General features: G+C 40.5%; 1 protein-coding gene across 1 annotated transcript in view; it reads right to left on the reverse strand.

Annotated features, from left to right (window-relative positions):
* RAD18 (RAD18 E3 ubiquitin protein ligase) overlaps window positions 1–17,757 on the reverse strand; it is a gene marked incomplete in the record, with an annotated part of 1,469,636 nt that overhangs the window by 88,160 nt on the left and 1,363,719 nt on the right.

The following is a 17,757-nucleotide window of genomic DNA, read 5'->3' on the forward strand; positions in this document are numbered from 1 at the left end:
GGTAGAAAAATGGCATTTGACGTTTGATATAAATACAAGGTATCATGCCTATGCCATAAGCATCATTGTGTAAAGTATCATTTGGGAAGTTGAAATAGATGGCATTAAAATAGGAAAAGGATCTCAGGATATCAAAAAAATCTTGAGTGGATCACCAGAAAAAAAGTGAGAGGGCAGCAGGAAACAAAATTTCAGGTGTATCCTCAGAGGAATAGCATCCAGAAGTAAAGATGTAATGCTCCCAGCTCTACTGGGAACTGGCAACACCAAACCAAGGCTACTGCTACAGACCTGAAGACCACAGGCTGATTAAATAAGTGCAGCGAAAGATGCATGGGATGGAGAATGAAGGACACTGCATAAAACTAAAAGGGTTGGAGCTCTACTCACTATACACCAGAAAGGTGGGTGGAAGATATGATATGTATGTATGCATAGTATCATGCCAGCTGCAGGTGAAGGGGTCATACTAAAAAGGAAGGATGGGGGAAGAGAAAATGGCAACAGACTGTAGGGATTAACATTCTAGGATCTGCAAAAGTACATCTTCATGTAGTAGACTGCTGACCTATGGGACTGACTGCTGGAATAAGAGGTGGAGAAGGAAGCCAAACAGGTATGCAAGAGGGCATGAATCAAAATAGAAAGGCTGACAGGGAAGGTGGATGTGGAAATGTGGTAGAATATTGACTCTTAAGGTCAGCCATTGAAATTCCTCTCACATGGTTCATCAAACTTTCTATAGTTGTCTATTTGCAGCGGCATGCCAGTGAAATACCTCTTTTGCCCATATGAGTATCCATGTATCAGGTTTTGGATGGTGGACCCCAAAAGTTTCAAACTCTTGACCCTCTCACTTCAACCACCTGCAAGAGACTGCAATATATAACTCCAATGATACACAATTTCTAAACAGGGACACTTCACCAAGACAAAATGTCCACTGAAATCTCACCTGAAATTTCACCAAGAAAACATGAACAGAGAGAAAGAGAGAGAGAGATGGGGTAAAATGCTGATCTTTTCAAAGGGCCCATCTCCAAAATCAGCTGAGAGTGTTCATCTATTATATTTAATTTTAAGGGGTCCTCTGCAATGGACTAATTCTTTGGAAGACTTCCAAGCATTGTGATGCCCAAAACTACCTGTGAGGTACGGATCATACAATCATAAGGAAGAGAATGATGACAGGATAACCTACAGTTTGACTCTTACTAAGGACACCCTCCTCCTAGGCTACAGCCCCAATATTTGTTGTTTACTGTGAGCATCAATAATCATGCAGCTAAGCAGACTCCGACAGCAGATGGGCCTACATATTCTGGCATGCTGCATTTTGTCAGTTCACAACACAACAAAAAAAACCAAAAAAACAAAGCACCACCATTCTTCATTCCAGGTGGGTTCCACAGGGTGGCAAGTCCAACAATGAACATGCAATTAATTGGCTCTATACATTGTGCACAATTCAAATTCCTAAAAGCCATTCAATGAAAGGAAAGGGACCCTGGTAGATATGCTCCTGAAACCTGTTCTGCACTAGAAGTAGACACGCTTCTGGTGAAATGACCATTGACAGCATTCGTGAAAGCTCTTTTAACATGCTGAAATAGGATTTGTATTTTTATTTTATTTGATAGCTGGATATGTGAAATGGTCCAAGCACCCTTTTCAGCCACAATCTATACGTAATATAGTAGGAACCAGTCTGCCAGCAGTAGGGGACCCATCTTATTAGTGGTCAAGGAAACAAGCAGGTTCTTTGTTTCCTGAATGTGTGGTACCCTTTAGAAAGAACCATGACTAAGGGTTTGAACTCTTCAGTTGTAAAAAATAGGATCTCCTATATGCATAAGGATGAAAAAACAAAGGGAAATGAAATTATTTAATGCCATCTTAACTCATTCACTCCAATGGAGCTCGGGACATTTGCACTGCAACTTCGAATAGGTGGAGCCTAAGCCTTTTGACAGAATGAAGTGCTGTCCTCACATTTCAAACAAATGTTCATATCTCTGGAACCATAGGAGTTATGAAAGAAGTATAAAATCACAAACTGTTTTTACAGTGGTACTGTCCTTTAGGTTCTACATCTTAAACTGAATGTTATAAGTGATAGTAAACATAGTTAACTATTATGTTTGTAATATTTTGTAAACAACTTATAATATCTCAGCAACCACTGAAGTTACACACATATTGTCAGCAGCATTTTATTCATCTAACTGAGAGCTTTCATACGAGGCTAAGGAGTTCAGACAGTGTTACTTGATTGTTGAGATATTTAGAAAAATGTGAAATTTATATCTATATAAATTAATATAATAAAAAAAGCACTTAATATCTCTTTAACTGCACATGCAGAAGTCAAATATTAATGTCGTTGAGTTTGCCATTGTATAAGCTTTAAGATGAACTCTTTTAAAACCTTGTACATAGCATGGTTTGGAATTATTAATGCAAACATGAACAAGCCGTATTTGATGCCTAGAGGCATCAGTAGGAGGTAAAGTACAGTTTTGTACCTACCATAAATGTAGATGTTCGAGTGTCTTCACTGCTGCAGTCATTACACTTGGGTTATCCTGCCGTCAGGCGGTCCTGCAGTCGGCCAGAGTTCCAAAGTCTTGGTCCGGCATCGGTTGCTGTTGCCTCCTCCCTGACGTCAGTGCGTCAGGGGTATATAAGAAGCAGCCAACGCCATTTTCTTCAGTTTTTCTTGCCCCAGATGTCAGGTGCCCCCAAAAAGATAGGCAATACATATTGCTTACAAAACATACAATAAGGTAAAAACAAAACCTTCAGTAACCAGCAAATACACCACATAGGTAGTATAGTGTAGAAAGGTATAGATAAGACCCAGCTAAGAATCACGGGATGGCAGGTGGGTAACCAGGACTGCAGCAGTGAAGACACTCGAACATCTACATTTATGGTAGGTACAAAACTGTACTATGTTTATCATGTTTCACTGCTGCAGTCATTACACTTGGGTTGAATCCCAAAGCTGAGTCAGGGTGGCTGGTTCTATAGAGGATTTGGTGTGGCTATGAGACCCTGCAGCACTGCAGTGGCAAAGCCAGCTCTGGATCTAGAATAAATAGGCAATCGGTAATGCTTGGTAAAGGTGTGCACTGAACTCCAAGTTGCAGCTTCCAAAATGTCTTTGGTAGGTACTCCTCTAAGGTAGGCAGTAGAAGTGGCAGTTGCCCTGGTGGAATGTGGTCTAATATTACTAGGTACAGGCTTCCCATGTTGTGTGTAGCAGAACCGAATACAGTGTCCTATCCACTTTGAAATGGTCGGCTTTGAAATAGCCTTTCCCTGTGATCCTGCAGCATATGATACAAACAACTGTTCAGTTTTTCTGAAAGCTTTTGTTTTGTCCAAGTAGAAGCGTAATTGCCTGTGTATGTCCAAGGAGTGTAGAAGTCTCTCCCCTTTATTCTGGGGATTTGGATAAAAAGTTGGCAAGTGAATAGTTTGTTTAAGAGCCACACTGGATACCACCTTAGGCATAAAAGAAGGGTTTGTTCTTAAAGAAACCCTGTCTTGGTGAAAAATAATGAAAGGCTCCACTGCCATTAGTGCCTGTAACTCAGACTCTTCGTGCTGAGGTTATTGCCAGAAGCAGAGCAGTTTTCCATGATACATATTTTAATTCTGCTGAATTGGCTGGCTCAAAAGGAGGTAAAGTGAGCTTTTCCAAAACAAAATTGAGGTCCCAAGTAGGTGTTGGTGCTCTCCGGGGTGGTCTTATGTTTTTATCCCCTCTGAGGTACTGCTTTAGCAATGGATGAGAGAAAATAGGAGGATCTGTGTTGTAATGAGTCGAGATGGCAGAGGTGTGGATCTTAATGGATGAGAAGGATAGTCCTTTGTCCAGCATCTCAGTTAAGTATTGTAGTATCTGAGGAATGTTAGGGACAAGAGGGTCAAGGCTTTGAGCCTGGTTCCAGGAACAGAATCTCTTCCACTTTTCTGAATAAGATTTCCTGGTGCTAGGCCTCCTGGCCTCCAAAATTACATCCATAACAGCTTTAGAGAGAGGTTTTGTCTGTTTGGCTAATGAATCTGCCATGCAGCCAGGTTTAAGGTTTTGAGCTGACTGTGCAGGATCTGATTGTTTTGTTGAGTCAGTAGGTGTGGAATTTGAGGCAAAATCCAAGGTGGGCCTTGAGCTAAGTTCTTTAAGATTGGGTACCAATGCTGGGGTGGCCAGTCTGGAGCAATCAGAGTCATCTGTGGTTTTTCTTGTCTGGCTTTTAGGAGTACATTTGAAAGGAGAGGCAGTGGTGGGAAGGCATAAACTTTTAGGCTTTTCCAGCTGAACGAAAGAGCATCCACTTTCCATGCTCCTGTGTGACAAGGCCTTGTGCAGAATTTTTGTAGCTGGCAATTCAGTGGGGAGGCAAAAAGATCTATGTCCGGGCACCCCCATTTTTGCATTATCATGCTGAAGACTTGTGGATTTAATTTCCACTAGTGAGGATCCACGATGTTTCTGCTTAAGTCGTCTGCCAGAGTATTTTTCTTTCCTGGCAGGAATTGTGCTTGCAGATGAACTTGATAAGTTAGAGCTGTGTTCCACAAGGTCATGGCTTGTCTGCATAGGGGATAAGAATGAGTGCCCCCGTGCTTATGTACCACATTACTGTGGTGTTGTCTGCTTTAATAATAATTGCCCTGGATGCAGAAGGTCCTTGAAAGCTGTTAGGGCATTTTGTACAGCCAACATCTCTTTTTGATTGATGTGAAGATGCATTTGGTCTGTGGTCCATTTGCCCTGAATACATTTTCTTGCCATGTGTGCTCCCCAGGCGTAATCCAAAGCATCTGTTGTTAAAGTCTGCCTGGCTGTGGGAAGAGTGAAAGGCTGACCCTTGTTGAGGTGACATGCCTGAGCCCACCATCGAAACTCCTGTTGTAGGCAGGGAATTAGTGGTATTACTGTTTCCAAGCTGTGAGAGTGTTGAGTCCAAACACTTTTTAGGTACCATTGTAATTTCCTCATATGCAGTCTGGCATATGGAATTAGTAGTATGCAGGATGCCATGAATCCCAAGGCCTGCAGAATTTTTCTTGCAGGGAGCTGGGACTTTGTTGCCATCAATTGAAAATACTGAGTCAGTTGTCCTTGTTTGACTGGCGTGAGATAAGCCATCTGGCCATTGTATTTAAGCTGGCACCCAGGAATATTATCTCTTGTGAGAGCACTAGTTTTGACTTCTTTTCATTTACTGTGCACCCTAGGCAAATTAGCAACCTTTTTACAAATGCCAGATGCTTTAGAAGAATGTCCTTGCTCTCTGCTTGAATCAGGCAGTCGTCCAGGTATGGATATATTTGAATTCCTTTTTGTCTGCAAAATGCAATTACTGGTGCCAGGCACTTTGTGAAGACCGTGGGCGCAGTAGATAAGCCAAAGGGCAGTGCAGAGAACTGCTAGTGCATTGAACCAGCTATGAATCTGAGGTATCTTCTGCAATTTTGTCTGATAGGGACATGCAGGTATGCCTCTTTGAGGTCCAAAGTAACAAGCCAAGCTTTCTTGCCCAACATGGGAAGGAGCTGCTGTAGTGTCAACATTTTGAATTTCAGAACATCCAGGTAAGTATTTAGAGTAGAAAGGTCTAGTATGGATCTCCAGGCTTTGTCCTTTCTGGAGACCAGGAAGAGTCTTGAGTAAAATCCTTGTCCTTGTTCCTGCTGTGGCACTTTTTGAATAGCTCTTATGTCCATGAGGGCTGTAATTTGCTTTTGTGCCTCTGCCCATTGATTTTGTGGCAGGTCTGGCATTCCTTTTAGCCTTGGTAAAGTGTGAAAGTGGAACCTGTAACCTTGAGACACAATATTCAGAACCCATTTGTCTTGGGTGATTGCTTGCCAGTTTTGTGAAAAAAGTGCTAGTTTCCCCCCTAAGGGAGCTGACAAAAGGGAAGAGCTTGGCAATGGAAGGGGGACGTCATTGGGACTGTTTCCTGTAAGGTTGTGACTTGTCTTCACCTCCTTTTGTGGTTGAAGCACCCCACTGTCGTGGTCTGTAAAGCCTCGGGGCTGAGATCTGCCTCTTGGGCATCTGTATCTGCCTCTTTGTGGCCTGTCTGACACTGGAAAGGACCAATTGTTTGTAGGCCAATTCCTGCTAAATCGAGGTGGCTGTACCTGTAAGAAATCCTTCACTGTTTGCATAGATTTTGCCTTATCTTCCATTTTCTTTAATACCTCTTCTGCCTTAACACCAAATAAAATATCTTGCTGTAAAGGAGCATCCAATAATTTTGCCTTAACATGATCTGGTAAACTTTGTTCTTTTAACCAAGCATGCCTTCGAATCACAGATCCTGTAACTGTTGCTCTACAAGAAGCTTCTAATGAATCAAAACCACATTGCAAAGTATGCTTTCCCACTTGTTCAGCTGCATGCAATAAATCCTGCATTTCCTTAAAATCAGCTTGTTCTGCACTTGTAATCATTTTCTGTTTTAACTGAGACAGTAAATATTGTTGATATTTAAGCATGTGAAACTGGCAATTTAAAGCCCTCACTGCTAAAGTTGCAGAGGTGTAAACTTTCTTCCCCCATCTGTCTAATGCTCTAGAATCCCTGTCAGAGGGAACTGGCTTTTTAGCCGTGGAAGCCTTTAGCCCTTTGGGACCCTGGGAAATAGTTTCTGGGTCAGCAACAGGGTTTTTATAACGAAGTTTGTGAGAGTCAGGGACTCTGTAGTACCTGTCTGGCTTGACTGGAGCAGGGGGTAAAGAATCAGGATTTAAACTGGATTCAGAGAACACATCATCCACAATATCTAACACTGGCGGAATAGCAAGGGGCCTGTGCTGAGGCAATAAAAGAAAGTCTCTGAGCTTTTTCTTGGATTCTGAGTAATCCTGGCCCTCCCAATGGAAATGCTCCCTCATGGTAAGTAAAGTTTCCCCAAAAGAGTAATCGTCAGGAGGAGAGGCTGAAGGAATTGATTCTTCAGCATCAGAGTCCTCATAGGGGGGTAAACAGTATCCCTGGTCTGAAGAGGAATCAGAATGTATAGAAACCTGGTCAGAGGAATCATAGTCTGTATCCGGCCTAGGCCTTTTAACAGGAGGGGGATGGGAACCCCTGATCAGAGTAATTAAGTCTTTGGCCATTTTGAGCATCTGTTTTTTAGGCATGGAGGCCTGTCCAGGTGAATGCTGTACTTGCTTCTTTGTCTTTAATGTAGTTTTAGACTTGGCTGTAGTTGCAATGGTAAGTTGTGAAGGTCTGAAAACACTCACAGAAGCCGATGCCTGCTCAGCGGCTCCAGACCCATCTGAAGGGATAGTCTCCGTAGGCCCAACACCTTGAGTATCCAGAGGCCTAGGCACCTCCACGTGGGAGTCAGTAGCGGCCTATGACTCTGAGGTAGCGGGTGTCAGAGGCTGCGAAAGCACCTCACTGAGAACTGGCGGCTGGCCTAGAAGAGGCTTTGTCATCAGTTTTGGGACTCGGATGCCTGTCCTTATCCTTGTTTTTGTGTTTTTTGTGAATTCCGGTCATCAGTTGTTCCAACGGCATGGTATAATTAAATCTTTGACCAAAGTAATAGCGAGCAAAATCAAACCGACGTTTAATAGTGCGTTTGTTAAATCTAGCACAAAACCGAAAACTAGTGACATCGTGATCTGGGCCTAGGCATGGAATACAGTAAGAATGAAAATCCTTATGCGGTATTTGCTTCCCACAAGAAATACAATTATTAACTTTTACTGACATCGGTCTGAGGAAAGAAAAAGTTTCCCCAATGGGGTACTTAGCTTTATTGAAGTCTTTGGTTCTGAAAATCGAATTTGATATCTCCGGAGTCGACTGACTGGCACTTGCAAACTACTTTTGCTTTGGGCACCGCACGGCAAGAAAGACTGAAGAAAATGGCATCTTATATACCCTTGACGCACTGACAACAGGGAGGAGGCGACAGCAACCGACACCGGACCAAGACTTTGGAACTCTGGCCAACTGCGGGACCGCCTGACGGCAGGATAACCCAAGTGTAATGACTGCAGCAGTGAAACACGATGAACATCTGCGGATGCACCCGGCGGCATCACTCAGATGTAATGAGTTAAGATGTCTGTGGATGAAATTATGGTATTACGAGAGAGAGTTAGTCTTTGTGAAAGTCCAAACAATGGGTAGATAAAGTAGCCGTAATGTCATCTTGTAAGTCACAGGCTTCAGTGTAAAATTCCTATAAAAACTGCATGGAGTAAGAAATAAAATGAAATGAGTGGACGTAAAGGCATATTCTAAAACAAAGCTTCAACTCTGCTAAATGAAGGAGTTCAAACAGCAAACAAAATAGCATGTGGGTCATAAAATTTGGACCAGAGCGTAGAGAGAGAGAAAATTTTCAAAGGAGGCTTATATCTCTTTAACGAACTGGTTGGTCTACACATTTACCAAATCATGGAAGGTGTCAGCTCCATGGCATACAGGAATGAAACCCCAACTATGACCCAGTCCTCTTTGCTTTACTTAATGGCATAGCCCTTGAGGAATTGATGTAGACAAATCAGAGTGGGTTGTGATATGTTTAAGTCATTCAGAATTCAACACCTAGGGAGAGCCATCCAAAACAAATGGTGCTAAAGAGGGAGCAAGGTAGAATGCAGCCAAGACAAGTATGCCACATGAGGTAAAAATGTCCCCATCGAAACATCCCACTACAAGCCTGTCCTGCCAATGTCACTAAGCTTGTACAAAGCGAGAAAAGTCATAGACAAAGTCAGCCATTTCACCACGATGTTCCTCATCACTGTCAACTCCTCCTCTTGGTCAGAGGACAAATCAAAGTCCAGTCGCCATGGCGACTTTCCTCCCTGGGAAAAAAAAAAAACACACACACATTCTCTACAAATGTTAGGTATCTCTGCCTGCATTTCCAATCCTAAATTTGGTATCTCTGCCTGCTTTTCCAATCCTAACTTTTTCTTCTTCTCCTTCACTTTTTCCACTGCCACCTTTTTTATTACTTCTTTGCTCTGTAATTTCTTTTCATCAAATCTTCCCTCTAAATTTACATCAATCTCTTTTACATCCTTTCTAACCTTAGCAGAATTCAGAATCCATACCATCCTAATAAAGGTGGTAGTCTGAAATAAAGACAGGGATGACTTCTCCAGGTGATGGGAATCCTCAGGAAATGGAATTCGGTTAAAATCCTGTTGAACCTGACACATGAGAGAAAACTTAGAAAGAATCATCCACAACCTGCAGACAAGACGTGAGAATACCAGAAGTTTCCACAATAAAGAGCATCAGGGATCACAAGCACTTTCTAAAATCTTTTGGGAAGAATGAAATACCAGAGGACTGTACCTTTTAGTATAAAACATTTCCATAACCCAAAGAAAACAGAGTCATTTTCTGTGCAGCACTGAAAACATGATGTTTCAGTAAACATGCATCACAGCTACGGATGGTGCTAAATGGACAAGATGGGAATGCTGACTAAGTGTGCAGTACGCTTTATCTGAGTCGGTTACTGTTAAACTCTTCTGCTCATTGTTTTGACTCTACTGCTTTTAATCATGCAGTTAAAGGATACATCTGGCTTCATCAGCAAACTAAAGGACTCTGTGATTTAATAAGAAACTATACGGAAAGAGAAGAATCAGTGTTTCACATCTGCCTTCACATTAGAAGTACACATTTTGTAATGTAGATCAGAATTTGCAGTACCCCAAACCAAAGAAAATCCACTAGCAATAATTAAGTATATGTTTATACAACAGAAACTGCTAGTGACACAGCAAAACCAGAACCACTAGGACAAACTAATGGCATGCATTTAAGAACTATATTCAACACAGTAAAGCTTTGGCACTATTTAAAATTGTGAGTGTCTTTGCTGAAGCAAACTCCCTAACAGCATGACAACTTCTTTGAGTCTTTAAAAACACACTTTACTTGGCCATTTAGTAAACCTTGTCAAATACCACTGCTGAATTTCACTTTTTGCTACCTAACAGGATTTGCTGAACTGCTCAATTACCTGATATGCTCCCATTATGCAGAACTAATAAAATCTCGTATATGACTGATTATTAAACTGTTAATATTGTGCATGTGCATATACATCAGTGCCCAACTAAAACTCAAACTGCCTGCAACTTTCTGCTTAGAAGCTTTTAAGCACCTCTACTGTTAAATGTGTAAACTCCTTCCAACATTGTAAGAGTGCATTTGTTGTATTAGCTTATGCAAGTATAGAAGATAAAAGATCGAGTCTCTGATCATTACCACATTATTGTGCGTTTAAGATATGGATACCATCCACGTCAAGAACACATAATAGAGGATTACTATTGGAGACCTGATCATAATTCCTTGCAGCGTATGGACCTTTATTTTTTCCATATACCACTGTTTACAGAAAAAAAGTGCAAAATGTTTAGTGGCTTTGAAAGCTGGAAAAGCCCTTAGCGAGCAGTAGCAATATTCAATGATTGTCGTGAGACCTGATATTAACAGCGCTTAGAAAGGTGCTTGTTAAGCACCTTTTAAAACGCTGTTAATACCAAGTCTCATGCTATGTTAGCACTCAACTAGGTTGTCTTTTTCCCAGTAATGGAATGTAATCATAGCGCTCCATTCAGTACACTAGTAATTACAGAATACTATCTCTCACAGTTCACCAAATTCTACCCATCTCATAGTTCGTGTAAAAGTACTTTTGCTAGTCTATGTTAGTGCACCCAAGTAAACTATCACTCAGTTTCACATTTCACTGTGCAACCACTAGCAATTTAAGATTACTTTTCATTTCAGTTGTGATCATCTTGTATTTATTTAGAAATTTTCTTCCTGGATCCCTATGAAAATGATCCACAACCCAGATGTATAGCCTGGTAATAAAAACAAATAAATGAGATAAATAAATGCATACCATCTGAACCCAGACCCTAAGAGGTAGCAATGCCAAAATGTTCCCATTAACTCCACTGAACATTTACATGTGGCTGCTGTTTTTAATTACCTCGTATACATTCCAGAATTATACATTTAATAGAAGTTTTGTAATACAAGGAAATTGCAAGCATCTGCTCAACTATAGTAGAGTACATAATCCAGAACCAATGTATTAAATACTTTGTCAAATAATACTTAACATCAAAAGGTGTCAGATCAGTTGCAGGCAGAACATTCAGATTTATGTGAAAGCAGAGGGGAAACTGGAGAACTTTCAAGATGCATGCAAATGATACAATGCAATGGTTTGTCAGCATTAAAGAATGACAACTTTCACATCAGAAACAAAGCAGAAACAACTAAAGAAACAGAAGAGGAATTCAAAACTGAGAAAGTAACAAAAGAAAAAAGCCGTTGACGGTAGCAAGTAAAAAAGGAGCTTTAATAGGTAATATAAATAGACAAGAATCGAGCAAATTCATTCTTCAACATTGTCAGAACATTGTTGTAGTTCTGATGAAGTTCTGACAAGAGTGAAGAACAAAAATGCGTCATTACTCTATATTTACCTTGAGTAGTAAAGTTACTTTTTGACTTGCCATGGTTAACTTGTTTTTTATTTTTGATTTTCTGTTTGCTTTTGAACTTCTCATGTTGTTATGATAGCTGATAAAGTCTGTTTCTATCTGTTGGATCTCCCATGCTATAATGTGGCCATAGCACAAAAAACATAATTAAGTTGGAATATGTATAGCTATGAGACAGACAATTGTGATTTCCAGACAGAGGCATACAGCCCCAACATATGACAATGTATTTTGGCTATAAATGAAACAACTATGTACTGCACTGACTGCCACAGATATGCTTCAGATTCTGAAAAGATAACCTTGTTAATCGCTTTCTGACATAACAAAGGTGATACCCTCACAGCTAGTGGCCAGAAGCTAAGTTTATCTTTCTATAAAAGTTGTAATATACTTCACATGGTCATAAACACAAAAACAGTGGGGCAGTCTACAGTGGTTCTCCAATGAAATACTGGCACTCGTAAAAGTGCTGCTATACTGAACCCCCCCCCCCCCGAAAATGCAGAAGAGCAAATACAGAATATCACTCTTAACCTTTAAACTTCTTTTTTTAGAGGAGCCCAGTGATCCACCATAAGGGAAGGGGAGGTCACCCCACAAGTCCAGTTAGTTGGCCCACTCCCTACCACCTGAGTCTTGTTATGGGGGATGAATGGGCAAATACGGCAATCACTGCAGGAAGAAATGGGCTACATGGCAGCATACCTCTCAACTGTTCAGATTTTTGGGGAATGTCCAGATTTTTGCCTCATATATTTGATCTGTTCCTCATAAAATTTGTGGTTTTCTGGCAAGTCATTCAGGACTGAAGTCACTAAATAAAGACACACATTTGAGTTACAGACATCAAATCTGTCGCTCGTCCGATCAGGATAAAACAGACAAGTGGTTGTGTGTTCAGTTCAAGCAGCTTTATTGCACACAAACACATCAGGGATGAGGCTTTTAACTTAAACTTAAATAAAATGACTACTACACTCATACATGTTAACACTCTGGCTGTTCTCTCAAAATGGCATTGCTGTCTGTACATGCTCACTATTTATATGCATGTGCTTACATCCGGAAATGCTTCTTAAAGGTACAGCACACGCTCTGTTCTACATCCTCCCTCTTTGAGAAATAGCTCGTACATCAAATGATAGTATTCAATAACATGCAATTGTACAGAAATGATCTTTTGACATGCAGTTATACACAACTAATTCTTTGACATGCAATCATACAAAATCAGACACATATAAAACAATAATGTCCAGGTTGCTGTGTATTTTACACTAGGTCTAAAAATACGATCTGATCATATAACATAAAAGTCAGAATTGGATCTAGCAACATGGACTGTCTTCAAGGAATGTTCAACTTTGGGGACAACTGGGACATCATCAAGAATGGGAATGGATACAGAGACATGTTCTTCGGTATGACCATTGCCAGGGTTACTCTGAGAGCTAGAGTCTGTATTACAGGTACGATGCTGCGATATCGTTTCTTATACACAAAGAAGATGTCTGTGGCTTCTCCTGTATTCTATACCCTTAGATTCCACTAAGTAGGATTTTGGCTCGGCACATATACCTCTCACTTGACCAATTCTATCAAAGCCTTTCACCATTTGCATCCTCACTGTCTCTCCTCCTTTTAACGGATGAAGAAATCTGTTTGTTTTATCATAGCTGGACTTCTAAGAAGAACGCTTCTTTAAAAGTTGGGAGTTGATTGCTTTGTTGTTTTTAGCATTAGGCACCAACAAACTAGAACTGATACGCAAGGTTGTTCTGGTTTGCAAAGATAGAAGTCGCTGAGCAGGCAAGCCAAGTAAGTTGTCATGGGGTGTATTCCTGAGATTAAGTAAATTCAAGAAGATATCAGTATTGTCGCGCTTTGACCTCTTTAGTAATTGCTTTGCACTCTGTACTGCATGTTCAGCAAGACTGTTTGACTGTGGGTATTCAGGACTACTAGTAACATGGATAAAGTCCCACTCTTTTGCAAATCTCTGAAACAACTGACTGGTAAACTCAGTATTGTTGTGTTGTCAGAAATAACTTTGTGTGGACTACCATGAACTGAGAAATGATGCTTCATCTTATTAATAAAAGCACTGGATGTTAGGTAGCAAATCGATCTCAAACCAGTTTGAATAAGAGTCTACCAACACTAAGTAATGCTGATTGTTCCACTCAGATATGTTCGTTGCTACTCTTGACCAAGGTAGTTCAGGAATTTGGCTTGGCTGAAGTGGCTCTTTTTGTAAATGCAGCTTAGTACTGTTACACGCTGAACAAGAAGAAAGCACTTTATCAACATCTTTCAATAGAGAAGGCCAAAATACTAGTCCTCTAGCCTTTCTTTTGGTAGAATCGGAACTTGGGTGGCCAAGATGTAAAATCTGAATGTATTCATGTCGTAAGGAAGTAGGAACAATAACTTTTGGACCTTTGAAAATGATACCATCTTCCATCAGTATCTCATCTCTATATGGAAAATAAGGTTGTACTTCTGGCAGTACATAGGATTGCTTTGATGGCCATCCTACACTGATGAAGTGGTTGAGCTTATGCAAAATAGGATCAGTCTTTGTATGATCTCTTTGCTCATCAAGTCTTGTGGTAAAAAAAAAATTACACACTTCCATGACATCAAAGTCAAAATTCTCTGCATCAAGCTGTTCCATGGTATTTCTGGGCGATCTGGATAGGGTATCAGCCAGATAAAGAACTCTGCCTTTTGTATAGGCCATTTTGAAATTATACTTTTGTAATAGAAGCATCATTCTTTGTAGTCTTGCTGGATCTGAATGCATAGGCTTCTTTAAAATAGTGACTAGAGGTTGATGGTCAGTTTCAATTTAATAGCTCAGCCATAGATATAACTTCAAACATGCGAACACAATTGCCAGAAGTTCCTTCTCAACTTCAGCATAGTGCATCTCAGTCTGGGTAAGGGTTTCAGATGTATAGGCAACAGGTCTGCCCTCTTGAAGAATAACTGCACCGAGACGAATCTTTGAAGCATCACAGGAAAGAACTACTGGTTTGTGGACATCATAGTACCTTGATGTAGGAGGGATGGCAATTTGCTTTCTGAGGTTATCAGATGCTCTCTGGTGTTGTTCTAACCATCACTAGGCAACATTTTTATGTATCAGCTCTTGTAAAGTTGCTTATAACTCAATAAAGTCAGGGATAAATTTGCCCAAATAGTTAACCATACCAAGAAAATGCTGTAGGGCTTAGACATCGTCTGGAGCTGGCATTTCAATAATGGCTGCTTGTTTAGAAGGGTCTGGTCGTAAGCCTGCACTGGTAAACAAATGACCTACATAAGTAACTTCTGGTAGTCTGAATTTGCGCTTTAGAGGATTGAGCTTTGAATTCAATTCACGTGCTCCGTCCAGAACTTTCCGGAGGTTTCTGTCATGCTCTGCTTCACCATCACCTCTAATTAGTAAATCACCAACTATTACTGCACACAGGTAGCCAAGTTTGATTACCAGCTCAGTCAACTAAGGCACTAGCAAGGGGAAGATAAAGGTGTCCATCTGCATAGGAAGGGCACAAACTCAGGAGACCCTCATGGCTGATCCCTAGCAGGGCCTGAGAACACACAGAAGGCGTCTTCCTTATAGAAGTGGGGACACTGGCTGAGTTGCTGCAGAGGCAGGATGATACAAGAGCATGCACCATTCCACATCTGGTCATATATTGTACGAGTATACTCAAGGGGAGGGAAAGGTAGGGCATCGAAAAACACTCTTCAGCTGCAATATCATGCTGTACCAGGGATCTCAATCTCCTCACCAGCTATTACTATGGGTCTGAGTTAGTGGGGGGGGGGGGACTCCAGACCTGGTGGATGACAACAGGCCTTGGAAGCAGCTGCTGGTCAACTGTAAGGAGCCAAAAAATATGGGGGAAAATAACTAAGGGGCACTGTTTGGTTAAATGACTTACTCAAATACAAGACTATAAAATGGAATTCATCAGCTGATTATAGCTTTAATCTTCTGAATTAAACTGTAAGACAAACTATTCTCATCAACTTCCAAAAGTCTCATTTGTGGTTAAGTCCTTCTGCACTCATCAACACATTCAAAAAAAAAACCTTTCCTACTCACTGCCAGTGGTCTTCCACGCAGTCTTAACCTTCCTCATAATTTCCTACCAATATGCAGTCCATGTCTTCATATAAGCAGCCCTCTTACATTAAAAAGCTACATTCATATCCTCTCTTTCAGTCAAGTCAGCTGTCCCTTCTCTTAAGTTTTCACTTCTGATACACTCAAACTCTGCTGCACTTCCACTGTAATATATCTCCATATTTTCTCAACCTTCAACATTTTTCCAACCTTTCTGCATTGCTCCTTACCTTCCTGTTCACTGACTTCAGGTCTTGTTGTCCATCATATTCCTCAACTTCAATGTCTACAAGTAGCAACTTGTACTCTGAATGCAGTTTTAAACTTTTGTTATATGCTCTACCGGGTGTATGACAGAACTAAGAAAAAAATGATAAAATAAAACTACATTTTACTGACAAAGAGGAGAATGTTTGTTCTTCTGCAATAACTTTTGGACTTCTTCTCTGATCTTCTCCTTGCTCTGGAGAAGTAAGTCTAGTACACCATCCAACTCCCTAAATGTCATGAATCCTCACCATCTACTGAAGCCAAATCTTTATCAGACACTTCAACAAGCCATATTTTTCATTCTCTTGAAGTCAATATTTTCCAGTTAAGTGCCTAAAGGTTAAGGTTCATTATTACTATTAGATATTTTTCATTCTCTTGAAGTCAATATTTTCCAGTTAAGTGCCTAAAGGTTAAGGTTCATTATTACTATTAGAGCTCTCATTGTTTTCCCTACTGAGATTATTTCATTTTAAGTCTTTTACCATTTTACATAAGCTTTGATCTTACAAAGTAAGGCAATCCACACAATCTACTCCTTCCAGACTTGGGAACATCTCAGCTATTTATTTTTATGCACTGCAGCTGTTGAGCATAGGTTCCAATCCTTCAGGCATACTGCAGCGTTTATCCCCTTCACTTACTGCAGCTGATGAGCATAGGTTCCAATCCTTCAGGCATACTGCGGCGTTTATCCCCTTAACTTACTTCATCCTTTCTAAATAGTTTATATTTCTTATTATATTCCAGGCCCTGTCCACAGTGATTCCATCTCTCTTAAACAGTGCCAATTCCTCTGTAACAGGATCAGATGTAAAAGGATAATCTTAATCTCCATGGCCAGTGTGTTCCAAGGGAGGGCAGTCCATTATCAACTACTGGTGGCAGTGCCCGTTTGCATCAGTGTCTTATTTTCCACTTAATCTCCTCTATCACTTAAATGAATTGAAGAATAGAGAGAATATACCATCAAATTCAGGTTCACCATGATCAGGAAAGCCTGTTTATCAATTTGCTTTACAGGCATTTTCTTACAGAAAAAGGGAGGGAAGTGTTTCACTTACAGTTGTAAGGGAAGTGGGAGATAAGGGGGTGGAGGTGTTAGATGTTTAAATATATACCCTTGAAATCATGAGCTCGAAAGTTTTATGTAGTGGATGACAAGGATCTCAAAAGGCTTATTTTACCTAAGACTGTCGACATTTCTCCAAACCTTTCAGCGACTGAACAGAAGACATAGTTGCCTGTTGCTGTAGAATGTACCTTTTGCCTTCAGACTGTAACGCTAGAAGCTGTGGAGATTTATAGGCACTGAAGCTTATGAACTGGCACTTTTCATTTTTACTGTGTCAAGCAAAATGTAACAGCCACCCAGGAAACAAAAGTCTATTTTGTAAATGATGTTGATGATGTTTGTCAACTGGAATGCCTACTGATAAATATCAAGGGAGGCTCATACCTCATAGTCTGCTTTAGACACATGGCACAGATACCATCTGGAACAGAGATGCAGTAATGCTGCATATGCTGTGCCCCTTCCAGTTAGAGTGGTAAATCATGTAAGAAACATCTATCTACTCATCCTGTCAGTACATGTACTACTTAAACACTCAACGGTGTGTCGATGGTGTCTATCCATTAAAACTTTACATCAAACAGAAATAAAATGATACTGTAAAACAATGCATCTTTATACTATAGTACATTCGGAACATAAAAGCCTACCTGTACTTTTTCAGAAGGAAAGTTGACAAGGAAGCACTGCTATCAACTTCCTTGCTCAGGAATCAGAAATAGAGGTGGAT

Source organism: Protopterus annectens, chromosome 7.part0, assembly GCF_019279795.1.
Source record: "Protopterus annectens isolate FY-2018-M chromosome 7.part0, PAN1.0, whole genome shotgun sequence".
NCBI lineage: Eukaryota > Metazoa > Chordata > Ceratodontiformes > Protopteridae > Protopterus > Protopterus annectens.